The sequence below is a fragment of the Mustelus asterias genome, chromosome 19 (assembly GCF_964213995.1).
Source record: "Mustelus asterias chromosome 19, sMusAst1.hap1.1, whole genome shotgun sequence".
Taxonomy (NCBI): Eukaryota; Metazoa; Chordata; class Chondrichthyes; order Carcharhiniformes; family Triakidae; genus Mustelus; species Mustelus asterias.
In genome coordinates this window covers 47,204,461-47,220,777 of record NC_135819.1, presented here as the reverse complement: position 1 = coordinate 47,220,777, position 16,317 = coordinate 47,204,461, and positions in this window count along the sequence as shown.

Genomic DNA, 16,317 nt, shown 5'->3' with positions numbered 1-16,317 from the left:
GAGCTTGACTGTCCCTTTGTTGCTCCTCATGCTTCTCAATATTCTCACGATCATCTGAGGTAATGTTAGGGTATAGTGTTTGTTGTAGAGCTGGAAGTTGTGTTCACAGCCATTTCTCAACAATATTTCTGATGGCAGGAACCAGTTTTTTAGCGGTGAGGAGTGGTTCTGTAGGTAAGAAGGACTAAGTTAATATTGTCTTTTTTCTTCATCAATTCCTTGATTCAAACTCCTCCTTCTGCACCTCTGTTCAACTGAGGCTATCTAGGCAAACTAGTCACATGCAGGAAACCATGGGGTTGATTCTCCCAAAAGTGCTGAATTGTGGGAGAACTCTTAAATCCCGACTGTTCTGTCAGTTCAGCTTCTCACCTGAATCTCCGCACTCTGTGCACAGCAGAGATCCCAGTTGGGAATCTCATTAAAAACCCAGAAGGGTGGGGCCTATTCGCGTTGGAGTCTGACAGTTCTGGAGCTCTGTGCATGCGCAGTGGCCCCGATCTGTCAGACTCCCCATTTGCTGGCCAACTCAATCACTGGCCAGCCCAGGACCACCGCAGTGCTGCCCCTCCAGACCCCCCCACGCCCGATCGCAGTCCCCACGACAATTCCCGGGCCAGCCCTGACCCACCACCTTCCCCGGTCCAGGAGGTGTCCAGCTCACCTCCCCCAGCAGTGACGATCCACCTACCCCCTCACCCCGGCAGACCCCTCCCCCCCCCACTGACCCCTCCCAATGTCAGACCCCCCCCCCGGGAGGCAGGTCTCCCCCCAGGCAGACCACATCCCCCCCCACCCCCAGCCTGCCCCGATCACTGCCCTCCCTCCAGCCCAAACCGAACCCAATGCAAAGTGGCAGCAGAACCCTCCCAACCCCACCGATCACCCCTCGGCCCCGCCCACAATAGGCCCCACCCCTTTGGCACTGCCTGATGCCCGGTGGGCAGCGCCAAGGTGTCCCCTGGACATGGGCATTTGGCCCTTGGGCAGTGCCAGGGGGCACAGGCTGGCATTGCCAGGGTGCCCATGCCCGGGGGCACCACCCCCCCAACTGCCCGATCCCCTGGGGGGCCCCAATTTCCCACCTTCATTCCGGTGGGGTCTCCTGCTAGTTCTCCGAATGTGGGGAGCTACCCTAAACCCCGCCGGAATGAAGTGCTCCTGGCGGGGTGGGAGATTCAATCAGGACCCATAAGTTCCTGATAATGAAATGTAAAAGACATTCAAAACATATTAAAAAAGGATTCAAATTACTTACCTGCCTTCCCGCCGGTTTCCAGCTTGGTCTGGCCTGCGACTGTTCACCGGCTGTGGGAGATGCGCACGCATTCCCGGTGCAGGCGCAAATCCCAGAACAAGGCTGGAGACGCGCATCTCCCAGTCCGACCCACCAGCAAAGTTGCGGGTCACGATGGAAGAATCGCGGCCCATATTTCTGTTCAAAGTTGTCAACAGCCTGGGGATCATTGTCTGACACCACAACATCCGGAATGCCATGTGTCACGAAAATTCTTCTTCGTGATTGTAATAGATCGAGGGCGACTCGATGTGGTTTTATTGCCAACAAAGGGAACATTCCTGCTTAAAGGGCCACACTACTACACTCCCTCCCCCTAAAATCTGAAATACACCTATGGAGGAACAGAGAGCAGGATTGGTAAGGCACACATTTGGCTTCAAATAGAAAGGGTAACAGAAAGAACTCTAAAAAACTCCTCAAAAGTTTAATCAGTCTGGAGACTTCTGGGCGCTGGTGGACCGCCTCTGTTGGGTGGGAGGCTCTTCTACATTTAATGGGACAGATGGAAAATCCAGGATTTAGTGGCTCTTCGGCAACGTCTGGCTCCTCAGTCTCCGCAATCATCGGTTGCTCCGGTCCCACATTCTCCTTTGAAATCCCAGTAACCAGCCTTGACATCCTTGAACTATCCACAGGGATCGTCTGTTGATCCCTTGTGTCCATTACTGCTCTCCTCCTTAGATGGTCCACTTGTTTCCTGAGCCTTGTATCTCTATGTCGTAGGAGACCGGTGCTGTTCTCTCCACAATTTTACCAGTTGAGTCTGTAAAATTTCTAAGCACGACTTCATCCTCTACTTTAAATCATGATTTTCCTTCTGAGGCTTGCCTAGCCTCCAACCTCCCTACCAAAGTTGGGAATATCATGTCCAATTGTGTTCTTAAACAGTGTCTCATCAGTAACTCGGTTGGTATGACTCCTGTGGTCATGTTTTGGGTGGTGTTATATGATGATAGCAAACTGGTTATGTGTAGAGGGAGAGGCCTGTTCACCTGGTTTTTTTTATCAACAGCTTAAATGTTTGCACTACATGTTCTGCTATCCATTTGATGCTGGATGGTACAGTGCTGACTCACATGGCAAATGCCATTGCACTTGAGAAATGTTTGGAATTTTTCCACCATGAATGATGTACCATTGTCTGACACAACCACTTCTGGGATGCCATGAATGGCTAAGTTCTTCCTTAACTCATCAACAGTGGCCGTAGCTGTTGTGGACTTCATCAACTGAACATCTACCCACTTGGAGTGTGCATCTACTACTGTTAGAAATATATGACCCATTAATGGCCCAGCAGAATCTATGTGTAGCCCCACCCATGGTCTACCAGGCCTCTCCCTTGGATGCAAATTTGCCAAAGTTGAGCTTTGCAACTAGGGCATTGACTAACCATCTTTTCTATTTCCTTGTCAATGCCCAGCACCACACATAACTCCTGTCTAGGACCTTCATTCTACTTTGACCTGGATGAGAGCCATGCAATTCTTGTAATAGGAGTCATCTCCCCTGGGGTGGGACTATAACTCTAGTCCCCCACAGTAACACCCTGTCATCACAGGTTATTTCGGACCTTCTACTTTGGTAGGGCTTTAACAACTCTGACTTCTCATACTGCCACCTTTTCATGACAATTTTTTTTTTACTTTTGCCAATACCGGGTCTCTTTCTAGCCACAATTTTATATGCTTTGCCGAGATTGGCAAGGTCTCTATGAGACACAGTGCCAGCATTATCTCTTGAGCAACCAGTGGTGCTGCTACTGTTAGTGGCAAAGGCAACTGGCTCAGTGCATCTGCATGTGATATGTGTGATTCAGGGTGATGCCGAAACATATAACTATATGCTGCTAACAAAGGCGCCCATCCCTGCACCCTTGTGGAGGCAATTGGTGCCACCAGCTTATCTCCTCTGAATAGACCTAACAATGGTTTGTGTTCTGAGACTATTGCAGAATGTAGCCCATAAATATACTGATGGGACATTTTGACCGCATAGATGACACCCAAACGTTCCTTGTCCATTTGGGAGAATCTCCTCTCTGCGTCGGACAACATTCTTGAAGCAAAGGTAATGGGCCTTTCTGCACCATCAGGCATCTGGTGGGACAAAACAACTCCCACTGCATACGGTGAAACATCGCAGGTTACTATTAAGAGCTTGTTTAGGTCAAAATGTACCAACAAGGCAGATGACTGCAGAACCTGTTAAATTTTTATGAATACTTCTTTTTGTTCTTCTCCCTATTTCTATCTTTGGTGTTTTTTTTAAACTGTTGGTGAAGTGGGGCTAAAATGGTGGGTTTTTTTTCACAATCCGCATTGTAGTTTACCATCCCCAGAAATGATTTCAGCTTGGATGTATCTTTTGGCTGTGGGACCTCCTTGATGGCTTTTACCTTTTCTTCCAAAGGATGTGGTCCTTCTTTAAAATTTATTTGAAACAACCCTGAATCCTAAGTCGGTCGCTTCTTCGGATTGAAATGTACATGTTTCCCGTTTCAGCCTAACCCCTGCTTCCTTTAACTCCCTCAATACTTCTTCTAAATGTTATCTGTGTTCTTCAGGCAAGGTACAAGTGGTCAGTATGTTGGTCAGGTCAACCACTACACTGGTGAGGACTTGCAAGAGACACTCCATCGTACACTGGAAAATGGCACAGGTTGATGACACTCCAAAAGGCGACCTTGTTTACTGGTACAAAACCTTGTGCATGTTGATTGTCACCAGCTTTTGTGAGTCCTTATCCAACTCCAGCTGCTGATAGACATGGCTGAAGTGCTAATTTAGTATACTTTAAACTTCCTGCGAGTTTAGCATAGAGATCTTCAATTCTGGGTATGGGGTACCTGTCTATTTGTGCTCCTCTATTGACAGTCAATTTGTAATCGCTGCAGATTTTTAAAGCGGAAATTTACAAGAATGATTCTAAGCTAGCGTGAAAATGAGAGAGTTGCAGATCTGTTTTTTGGGTGAGTTTTCACACCCAATCTTGTGCAAATAATGCTTGAAAAAATGGTCCGGACCATTTCTAGCTTCTACAGGCAGTGGATGGGGCTTAATTCACCAGCCAGCCTGCAGAAGGAGCTATTGCGCATTTGCAGACCTCTGATTCTGCCCATGCACAAAAGCAGCAGCAGGGGTCTGACAGACAAGACAGAAAGCTGTCAGGCCTCTGCTGCTGCAGGCAGCCTCGATAAACTCCCCTCCTCCCCCGCAATCGCAGGGGCCCATGGCCGATTGAGAACACCACACAAAGAACAAAGAACAAAGAACAGTACAGCACAGGAAACAGGCCCTTCGGCCCTCCAAGCCTGTGCCGCTCCTTGGTCCAACTAGACCAATCGTTTGTATCCCTCCATTCCCAGGCTGCTCATGTGACTATCCAGGTAAGTCTTAAACGATGTCAGCGTGCCTGCCTCCACCACCCTACTTGGCAGCGCATTCCAGGCCCCCACCCACCCTCTGTGTAAAAAACATCCCTCTGATATCTGAGTTATACTTCGCCCCTCTCAGCTTGAGCCCGTGACCCCTCGTGATCGTCACCTCCGACCTGGGAAAAAGCTTCCCACTGTTCACCCTATCTATACCCTTCATAATCTTATACACCTCTATTAGATCTCCCCTCATTCTCCGTCTTTCCAAGGAGAACAACCCCAGTCTACCCAATCTCTCCTCATAGCTAAGACCCTCCATACCAGGCAACATCCTGGTAAACCTTCTCTGCACTCTCTCTAACGCCTCCACGTCCTTCTGGTAGTGCGGCGACCAGAACTGGATGCAGTACTCCAAATGTGGCCTAACCAGCGTTCTATACAGCTGCATCATCAGACTCCAGCTTTTATACTCTATACCCCGTCCTATAAAGGCAAGCATACCATATGCCTTCTTCACCACCTTCTCCACCTGTGTTGCCACCTTCAAGGATTTGTGGACTTGCACACCTAGGTCCCTCTGTATTTCTATACTCCTGATGATTCTGCCATTTATTGTATAACTCCTCCCTACATTATTTCTTCCAAAATGCATCACTTCGCATTTATCCGGATTAAACTCCATCTGCCACCTCTCCGCCCAATTTTCCAGCCTATTTATATCCTGCTGTATTGCCCGACAATGCTCTTCGCTATCCGCAAGTCCAGCCATCTTCGTGTCATCCGCAAACTTGCTGATTACACCAGTTACACCTTCTTCCAAATCATTTATATATATCACAAATAGCAGAGGTCCCAGTACAGAGCCCTGCGGAACACCACTGGTCACAGACCTCCAGCCGGAAAAAGACCCTTCGACCACTACCCTCTGTTCCCTATGGCCAAGCCAGTTCTCCACCCATCTAGCCACTTCTCCTTGTATCCCATGAGCCTTAACCTTCTTAACCAACCTGCCATGTGGGACTTTGTCAAATGCCTTACTGAAATCCATATAGACGACATCCACGGCCCTTCCTTCATCAACCGTTTTTGTCACTTCCTCAAAAAACTCCACCAAATTTGTAAGGCACGACCTCCCTCTTACAAAACCATGCTGTCTGTCACTAATGAGATTGTTCCGTTCTAAATGCACATACATCCTGTCTCTAAGAATCCTCTCCAACAACTTCCCTACCACGGACGTCAAGCTCACCGGCCTATAATTTCCTGGGTTATCCCTGCTACCCTTCTTAAACAACGGGACCACATTCGCTATCCTCCAATCCTCAGGGACCTCACCCGTGTCCAAAGAAGCGACAAAGATTTCCATCAGAGGCCCAGCAATTTCATCTCTCGTCTCCCTGAGCAGTCGAGGATAGATGCCATCAGGCCCTGGGGCTTTGTCAGTTTTAATGTTCCCTAAAAAACCTAACACTTCCTCGCTTGTAATGGACATTTTCTCTAACGGGTCAACACCTCCCTCCGAGACACTCCCGGTTAACACGCCACCTGGTAACCCCCCCCCCCCACCCCACTGCCCAGACAGATTGCGCCCCCCTCCATCGATCGCAATGCAGAACGGCAGCTGCCTCCCTCCTCCCTCCACCATCTCCTGTAGATGCCTGGTGGGCAGTGCCAAGGGACCCAGTGGGCATTACGGAGGTGCTAGGGTGGCACTGCCAGGTTGGCACTGTCCAAGGGGCAACCCCCTTTCCCTCAGGCTCCCCGGAGGGCCTCAATAGCCTCTAGTTCCATCAGCGAGGCCAACACGATTATTCCCTGTTCATGGGGAGCAGGTGTTTCCCTCGCCAGAGAGAGTCTCTCCAAGCGAGGCCATAAAGGAAAGCGAGCCCGGGCGATTGAGCGTTGGGCTCACTAATCACATGGAAAACACAATTTCAATAAATTTAAACAATGTATTCTGCCTATCGCGAGATACTGACCTTGCAGGAAATCCGGCTCCTGTAAGATTGTGAGAGCCGGGAAAATCGGGTATGATCCTGATTTCTTGGCTCTCGTGCGATTTTACTGGATCACTCCGCCCATTGATGGGCGGGGCAAGTTGGTAAAATCCCGGCCTTACTGTCCGATCCTGTTTTAAAAACGGGACTATAGGACTACTGAGTGGTTGACTCATCTGATGAAGGAGCAGCGCTCCGAAAGCTCGTGATTCCAAATAAAACGGTTGGACTTTAACCTGGTTTTGTGAGACTTCTTACCATTTAGACAATTGTACAGGCTTTATGATACCTAAATCTTCCAGCCTCTTAAGCTTAATTTCCACCTTCTGATGAAGGGCATAAGGCACTGGGCAGGCCCGAAAAAATGTTGACGTTGCTTTCTGATCCAGATAGATTTGAGCTTTAGCTCCCATATCCATCCTAATTCATCTCTGGAGACCTCGGAGTATTTATACAGTAGTTCCTGAAAACCTCCATCCCTCAGGTTTAGAATTTCCAGCCAGTTTCGCTGTATCCGTTTTAACCAATCACGCTCCATTAAACAAGGTCTGAGACCTTTAATTACCAAGACTGGCAGCTTTGCCATCTGGTTCTGATATGCCACTGTTACTGTTGCTGCTCCTACAGTCTGCAGTGTCTCTCCGGTATATGTGGACAAAATGGTACTTGATTCACTTGCCTGTTCCCCTATGACAGTGATAGCCGCCCCTGTATCAACTTCCATTTTGAATGCTTTGCCATTTACCAGCAAAGTTATCTCTACTGGGGGCACCTGGTTTAGGGTGAACAACTCGGATCTCTTGCCGGGCTCCTCATCCAAATTGTTAATGGGTGTTAAGCTAATAGTCTCTTTTGTTTTGCACTTACTGTACTGATCTCTTTGCTCTGCACCACACCTTTGAGTGACCTCTCTTGTTTCATTTAAAGCACACATTTCTTGCATCGACAAACTTCTTGGGAGTGTTCTCCCTCACATTGAGGTTAGGGAGGGAATTCCAGACCTTAGGATCTAGGATAGTTGAAGGCAAGGCTGTCAATCTGGAGTGTTGAAAATTGGGGGTGCACAAGAGGCCAGGTTTGGAGGCGGCACTGAGATATCAAGGATAATCAGTTACCAAATTTTACTAAAGAAAGGCACTTGCGAAAGTGGAGATGTGGAACCCAAGTGAGGCTGTTGGACACTGCCAACTGTGCCAGGATATCTTGTAATCACAAAGAAAAGTTTGGAGTTTAATTCCATCGGTGTTTGCCATTGTGAAACTCAGTAGTGAAATTACACCAATGGAAGTATTTGAAGTTCAATTGATCAGTGTCCAAGGTTTTAAAGGATTTTAAGTGGGGGGAAGGAGGGAGCCAGGAAGGTTCCAGATACTCTTGATGCTCCAGGAAAAGTTGAGCCGTAGCTGCACTGCTTGCGATGTGTTGGAAAGTCCATTGTAGGCAAGCGATCTTACCCTGGGTGAAGAATTGCCTAACTATGCCATTCAGCTGAATATATGCAGTCCAAGGAAGATGAATGAAGGGGAACAATGGAAATATTGATCCAGCACAGCTTTTCCTTCATTATTCTTTCATGGGATGTGGGCATCACTGGCAGGGCCATCATTTGTTGCCCATCTCTAATTACCCTTGCTAGGCCATTTCAGTGGACAGTTAAGAGTCAAATCTGGAGTTACATGTAAACCAGGCCAGGTAGGGATGATAGATTTCCTTCCCTAAACATCATTAGTAAACCGAATGAGATTTTACATCAATTGATGATAGTTTCATGACCACTATTACTGAAACCAGCTTCCACTTCTAGTTTTATTAACTGAATTTAAATTCCACCAGCTGCCATGGAGGGACTTATACTTGTGACCCAGAGCAGTATTCTGGGCCTCGGGATTACTAGTCTAGTGACCACTAAGCCACCACCTCTGCTTGCATGGTTCACCTACCTGTTGCTTCTCAGGGCTGACCCATGACTTTACAATATGGGGAGAAATTCTAGTGCCATGAGAGAAATTACTAAAGTTACCGAAATTCAAGTGCATATTACTCTACAAGCAGAAATCTTAAGGCTAGTGGTGATGTTTGGACACCCACCTTGATCCTGTGATTATTCCTGGAAAGGTCCAGTGCTGCTTTGTTCAACTGCAATAGTGAAATGCTGAGATAGAGAAAGAAGTAACAATGCTGGGTGTCCACAAACAATGGGAAACAGCTTCTAATGTTGACCAGCATGCTTGGGTCCACATTATATTATTGCAATTTCTGATAGCAATACATCTGTATTGCTCATGCTGGGGTGTTATCTCCAAAGATTGGCTAAACACTTTAGCAGAAGATTAAATTGGATAGAAAATCATCTAATAGCTAGTTTATTACAGAATAGATGGAAACGCTAAAGAAATGGGTCAGCCGATGGCTGGAGAGATCTTTGAATGCATAGGGACAGGCTGTCATCGCTGCTAATATTACTTTTCCCAAGTTGCATGCTGTTATAGAGTTCCGAAGTGGGGAAAGTTGCTTAAAACTTTACAGGTTCAATAGGTTACACTATCTTGCTAAATGTATTTTTATATTAGGTCGGATGCTTTGGCAACTTAAATGGCTCATAATGAATGATTGGGTTGTTAGCATACATTAAAATGTGCAATAAGGCACACTTAAGGGCCGAAAAGGAATGGACAACTTTAAGCAAAGCAGACAATTGGAGTGAAATCAAATGGAAAGTGGAAGAAGTGCAGTTAAAATAATTTATGGTTGATCACAACATAGACTAAATTGAGAATGAACAGGAGTATAGATTAGATTGAGTTTATCATGTAATTATTGATTTTAATAGTGCAAGAATTAATAATTAACAGGAGGTAAACTTGTTTAAGAATAATGGAACAGAAAGAGAGATGTGTTCACAGGAAAAGTGTAAGGAGAACAACCTTGCGAGTACAGATAAGAGTGGGGTTGATGTAACTCATTAGCGTAAATGGAAATCTATCAGGAGTGGTATACTTTGGGTATAAATATGGCAAATCACATTGCCTTCTGGCACTTTGGGAATACAACTGATTCCATCTTGATTACTTAACCTGGCTGAGGTGTTCCAGATCTCATGTCCTCGATCCTTAGAATACAAAGGAAGCATATTATCTAAAATGAGAAATTGCAGAGCTCAGAGTGTAGAGGGATCTGGGTGTCCTAGTTCATGAATCACAAAAGGCTAGCACACAGGTATAACAATTAGGAAAGCTAATAGAATGTTATTCTTTATTGTGAGGGGAATTGAATAAAAAAATAAGTAGGTTATGCTTCAGTTGTACAGGGCAGTAGTGAGACCATGTGGAATATTGTGTACAGTATTTGTCACCTTATTCAAGGAACGATGTAAATACATTGGAAGCAGTTCAGAGAAGGTTTACCAGACCGATGTCTAGAATTGGTGGGTTATCTTATGAAAAAAGGTTAGACAGTCTTGTCATATATCAACTGGAGTTTAGGCGACTTGATTGAAACATGTAAGAGGACATTTCCTCTTGTGGGAGAATCCAGAACTAGGGGTCACTGTTTAAAGATAAGGGGTTTCCCAGACTTACCTGTTCTGGGTATCCATGGGCCTTCTCCTTCTTCTCCTGCAGTCCCGGCAGCAGCCACTAACGTGCTCTTGGTGCTGCTGGAACTGATAGAGCCACTAGCTATTCAGATTGTCCAGCAGCTCCAGAGGCAGGGCTTCCTCCCCACTGCGGGGTTGGGGGGGGAGGGGGGGAGGAGTCCCATTTGGCCCTCGTTTAGCCACTCTGCAGCCCATTATGGCCAAGGGATTTGTCAGCCAGCTAGTCATCTGCTCTCTGTTCCACTCACCCACTTTCTATATTATTCAGTCTACGTCGATCAATTCAACAAGAAATTAAATTTTTACTTAAGTTTCCCGATACCTCATTGGGGAAATTGTACCCTGTGATTCAGGCCCAAGATCATATTTTGCACCTTCTCAAACTGTTGCATGTTTCAGTATTTAAGTATGAATTAATAAAATCAAAATTATATATAAAAATAAGGACAGAATGTCGAACACTTTAAACAGGGAACGGAATTACAATTGAACATACTGTGAGGATTATTCCCTACCAACGACTGTGATTGACACTGAGACACTGGTTGTCTTAAGACATGGGCTGAATAATCAGGTGAGTTACTGGTATTTACATGCTGTCTACTTGGAAATATCTTTTGGGCCGGATGGAAGAATTCTACCCGAGGTTTTTGTCCTTACTCCCTGGAATGGGAACTTTAACCCACAACTTTTTGATTCAGGCAAAAGTGCTACCATTTGATTCTCAGCTGACACAGAATGGTGCAGAATGGAACAACAATAAATGACCAGTTTATTCCTGGTGGAATATAGGGCAGCACGGTGGCACAATGGTTAACACTGCTGCCTCACAGCGCCAGGTTCGATTCCCAGCTTGGGTCACTGTCTGTGCAGAGTCTGCATGTTCTCCCTGTGTCTGCGTGGGTTTCCTCCAGGTGCGCCGGTTTCCTCCCACAGTCCGAAAGCCATGCTAGTTAAGTGCATTGGGGATGCTAAATTCTCCCTCAGTGTACTAAATTGTCCCTTAGTGTCAGGGGGACTAGCTAGGATAAATGCATGGGGTTATGGAGATAGGACCTGGGTGGGATTGTGGTTGGTGCAGACCCAATGGGCCGAATGGCCTCCTTCTGCACTGTATGATTCTATGTACCTGAACAGGCACTGGAGTATGGCGACTAAGGGATTTTCACAGTAACTTTGTTGCAGTGTGAATGTAAGCCTTACTTGACACTAATAAAAAAATCTCAACTTTACCCGTCAATGCAATGATAATCAAGTGAAACCTATCAGTCAACTAGACAAAGAACAAAGAACAGTACAGCACAGGAAACACGCCCTTCGGCCCTCCAAGCCTGTGCCGCTCCTTGGTCCAACTAGACCATTCGTTTGTATCCCTCCATTCCCAGACTGCTCATGTGACTATCCAGGTAAGTCTTAAACGATGCCAGCATGTCTGCCTCCACCACCCGACTTGGCAGCGCATTCCAGGCCCCCACCACTCTCTGTAAAAACATCCCTCTGATATCTGAGTTATACCTCACCCCTCTCACCTCGAGCCCGTGAACCCTCGTGATCGTCACTTCCGACCTGGGAAAAAGCTTCCCACTGTTCACCCTATCTATACCCTTCATAATTTTGTACACTTCTATTAGGTCTCCCCTCATTCTCCGTCTTTCCAGGGAGAACGAGCCCAGTTTACCCAATCTCTCCTCATAGCTAAGACCCTCCATACTAGGCAACATCCTGGTAAACCTTCTCTGCACTCTCTCTAAAGCCTCCACGTCCTTCTGGTAGTGCGGCGACCAGAACTGGACGCAGTACTCCAAATGTGGCTTAACCAGCGTTCTACACAGCTGCAACATCAGACTCCAGCTTTTATACTCTATACCCCGTCCTATAAAGGCAAGCATACCATATGCCTTCTTCACCACCTTCTCCACCTGTGCTGCCACCTTCAAGGATTTGTGGACTTGCAGACCTAGGTCCCTCTTTCTATACTCTTGATGGCTCTGCCATTTATTGTATAACTCCCCCCTACATTAGTTCTTCCAAAATGCATCGCTTTGCATTTATCTGGATTAAATTCCATCTGCCATTTCTCCGCCCAATTTTTCAGCCTATCTATATCTTGCTGTATTGTCCGACAATGTTCATCGCTTTCCGTAAGTCCAGCCATCTTCGTGCCATCCGCAAACTTGCTGGTAACACCAGTTACACCTTCTTCCAAATCATTTATATATATCACAAATAGCAGAAGTCCTGGCAATACTCCTCTCATCAGTGAAATCTAAACTTACCCCATTTAGCTTCTGCTTTCTTTATTGATTTTCAGGGTCTAACTATAGTTTTAACTGATCTAATCCACCACAGGGGAACAACCAGATGGGAACATTCCTATTATATGGCCATTTGATGTTAAATTGCAATTCTTGAGCCAACAATTTCACTGAAATGTAATGGGTTTTGGTGCTTGTGCTAATCAGATGCAAAATAAACTTTAATTACAACATCACAAAATCACTAACTTCAAATTATTTAATGGATATTAATACATGTCTTCAAGTGTTAACTTCACTTTTAAAAAGTAAACTTGTCTGCTTGTACAGCTCTAATTAATTCGTAAAGGGTTTCTATAGCTGTGGTATTTTATGTATCCGAGCTTCTCAGCAGTGATACTGCTGTACACACTCGTGTAAATGAAGGGTAAACAAACTTGGAAAATAAAGTTTCGCTTACCTTAGATACTACGGGGGTGGGGGGCCGGGGGGAATAAACACTTACATTATTTTTGGCATTTCTTGAACATATTAGAAGTATTAGTAACCTGAATGCCACAAGAGTGCTCCTGTTGAAAGACAAATACACCAAATAAAAGTCATCTTTAATGGTTTTTATTACTGGCTGCTCAGGGATGTGAACTTTTGAGATTCTCAGGTATGTTTACAGATAAATGATAAGTTGTGGTTTCGGGCTATATACACCATTTTAGAGCCAAGAACCTTAATGAGGTTCATGAGAATGATCCCGGGAATGAAAAGTTTGACCTATGAGAAGCATTTGAGGAATCTGGGTCTGTACTCGATGGAGTTTAGAAGGATGAGGGGGGATCTCATTGAAACTTGCAGAACACTGAAAAGCCTGGACAGTGTGGATTTAGGGAAGATATTTCCATTAGTAGAAGAGACTAGGATCCCGAGGGCACAGCCTCAGAGTAGAATCATAGAAATCATAGAAAGAATCATAGGAACCCTACAGTGCAGAAAGAGGCCATTGGGCCCATCGAGCCTGCACCGACCACAATCCCATCCAGGCCCTACCCCCATATCCCTACATATTTACCCACTAATCCCTCTAATCTACGCATCTCAGGACACTAAGGGGCAACTTTAGCATGGCCAATCAACCTAACCCACTCATCTTTAGACTGTGGGAGGAAACTGGAGCACCCGGAGGAAACCCACGCAGACACGAGGAGAATGTGCAAACTCCACACAGACAGTGACCCAACCGGGAATCGAACCCAGGTCCCTGAAGCTGTGAAGCAGCAGTGCTAACCACTGTGCTAAAGGGACAACCCTTTAGAACCGAGATGAGGAGGAATTTCTTCAGCCATCTGTGGAATTCATTGCCACAGAAGGCTGTGAAGGCCAGGTCATTGAGTGTATTTAAGACAGAGAAAGATAGGTTCTTGATTGGTAAGGGGATCAAAGGTTACGGGGAAAAGGCGGGGGAATGGGGTTGAGAAACTTATCAATGTGATTGAATGGTGGAGCAGTCGATGGGCTGAATGGCGTAATTCTGCTCCAATATCTCATGGTCTTAATCCATGTTACGTTTTAATAAAAGCGCTAAATACATTTCAACGCAGCATGACGAACATTCACTATCAGCACTAAACTCCCTGATATTGACTGGAAGCAAATACAGCTGCTGACTGGCAATGAAGTTGAATGCTGCTCTTAAATACATTGGACAGTTATGATTCACAAAGTCTGAGACGGCTGTTGAGCTTTTATTTTGTAATCTGCATTAGCGTATTAGAGTGAACACCTATATGTGAAAGTATTTTTCAATGTTGCTACTTGAGAAGAGTTATGGAACCAAGTTTATTTTTCAGTATTTGGGCCTATCCTGCTTTATTGGCTGATTATTCTTAAGGAAACTGTATTTTACTTGATATTTTGCTACTCTAAAGAGGGGTACAGTGGAAAAGAGTTAAGTTATGAGAGAAGGGCACACTGGATCAAATGGTTCACAAATGAGATCATATCTTCCTTCCTAACAAGAGGAACACTTTATCATCATCCACTTAAATTATATAAAGATATCCACTATGAACTAAGAGTGTAGAACTGTGAGCTGAATGACACAGGCTCATTTGCCACATTACAAACTCAGTCTTCTCAGAGACAAGGCCTTCTAGATGAAAGCTTTCACCAGAGGGCTGGGGTGGTGTGGGGGTGGGGAGAGGTTGCGGGGGAAGCAATTGCTTCTCCCAGCTTACATTCCTTACAGAAAGCAGCTGGAATTCTCCTAGAAAATTTGACAAATCGGACAGAGAGATGTCTCCTTGGCAGTAGAGAACAAGGAAGTACTGACTGAGAGAAGGAGGCCAGTCCCAAGCTCTGGATGACTGCATTGTCCTCAGCTCAAGTAGGTCTTAAGGGAACCTATAGTCGGAATGTAGCATGCTTGTAGTTTAAACAAAATGTTATTGAGACACTACAAAGGGATATCTTATCATTTCATTGCATGAGGCATCATAGGAATCCAGCTAAGCAGATTTGATGGCATCCCAGAGTACTGTGGGATACTGCTTCATTCAGCTTGTCTCGCCATTAACAAAAACACAAGTGAGCAGCTGAAGATTGCAAAAGATTAAAGTTTTGACACATGACTTAGGCATTAAAACTGAGAAAAATGTTGGGGGCCTACTTTCTAAGAGAGATTGAAAATATGTTACACAAAAGAAACCAGTTAGAGGCTAATACGCAATTTTCAGCAAGGCAGATGATTTCCTGCGAAACACTGTGTACTGGATTATTTTTCTCTCTTTTCTAGCACATTCACCAGGAATCTGAACTGAAAGTTACTCATGGGGACAACTTGAACCTAGTAAAGCAAATATAATTACATGGAGGGTTCACTTCGACTCCACATGAAATTTCTGAAGTATTACGCATTTATATTCAGCAGAATTCACAACTGTCAAGTCATTCATGTTTGGACAGATTTTTAAAGTATCATATTGCCCCAAAATGAACGGTCATCTCAAATTACCCGTGAGTTCCAACTTGTGAATCACACTTCATGTCACTTGGTTTAACTGGTACAAACCAAGCTTCCAAGCACAGACAAACTCTACCAAAAGTGGAATCCTCCAGCTCATACAAGTCAGACATGACATAACACAAGTATGAAAGATGCTTACATTGCAGGACTGATGTAATTTATTTCTTCCCTTGCAAGTTCTCTGTTAATTACTGTCGGTTTTTCAGATGCTGTGCTTATTCCTTTAGGCCACCTGGGTTGCTATGGCATTTTTATTGTTAGAAATTAAAGTTGCCAAAGTCCCAGAGGACCATAAGCTGCTTTCCCCACTTTGAGAGAGAGAGAGTGAGAGAGAGAGAGTGAGAGAGAGAGAGTGACTGGTGGTAATTTAACCTGAGAGTCACCACACCTCAGACAAGGTGGGACATTCATGGATAACCTCAGCTGGTATGGGAATTGAACCGGTGTTGCTGGCAAACCAGCTGTCCAGCCAACTGAGCGAATCAATCCCACTGCCAGAAAACTGAGTACATGGTACGCACTATGGCATCATGGTTGAGGCCTGTGGTAGTTTTTCAGTCCCAATATATGAAATATTTCTACAAAAGTATTTTATGCACTTTCCAAGTTTCAATTATCTATTGCTTATTCAAAAAATGCAATTGCTTGCTCTCCCTGTCTTCCACAAAAGTTTCTGCTCACCTCACAAAAACCCTCCCACCTGCTGTTGGTCCCTCTATAATCCCACACATCCGCCTTCACCCAATACCCCCTGGAGAGTTTACCTCTTCCTTTATGG